Here is a 379-nt window from a genome sequence, read left to right as displayed (position 1 = left end):
TCTTGTTTGATTTATATATATACCACATAAACTTGTGGTATCTAGATCTCGCAATAAGAACATGAAGGACGCAACAAAAGGAGGTCTTTGAGAACATGTAAGAATGTTGGGTTGGTCCTTTGTTTAAAAGTGAATGTAGCATGACTTAGAGCTGGAAGGTTGAACTACTTAGGAGGGTTATAATTTATATATAGGCAACTACGAATGGTTCAGTTTTACTTCCTTAGAGGTAACGTGAAGGTGGAAAAAGTGAATGTAACAACTTCTAAATGATCTTTCTAATTTAAGTATCAATCACATCATCCCATAAATCTTTATGATACATATCCAACAAAATTGATATATAGAAATTCATATGATTAGATTAATTAAAATGATT

The sequence above is a fragment of the Phalaenopsis equestris genome, unplaced genomic scaffold (genome assembly GCF_001263595.1).
Source record: "Phalaenopsis equestris unplaced genomic scaffold, ASM126359v1 Scaffold000771, whole genome shotgun sequence".
In the NCBI taxonomy this organism is placed as follows: Eukaryota; Viridiplantae; Streptophyta; class Magnoliopsida; order Asparagales; family Orchidaceae; genus Phalaenopsis; species Phalaenopsis equestris.
The sequence above is the reverse complement of the archived record's forward strand: the minus strand, read 5'-3'. Positions refer to the sequence as shown.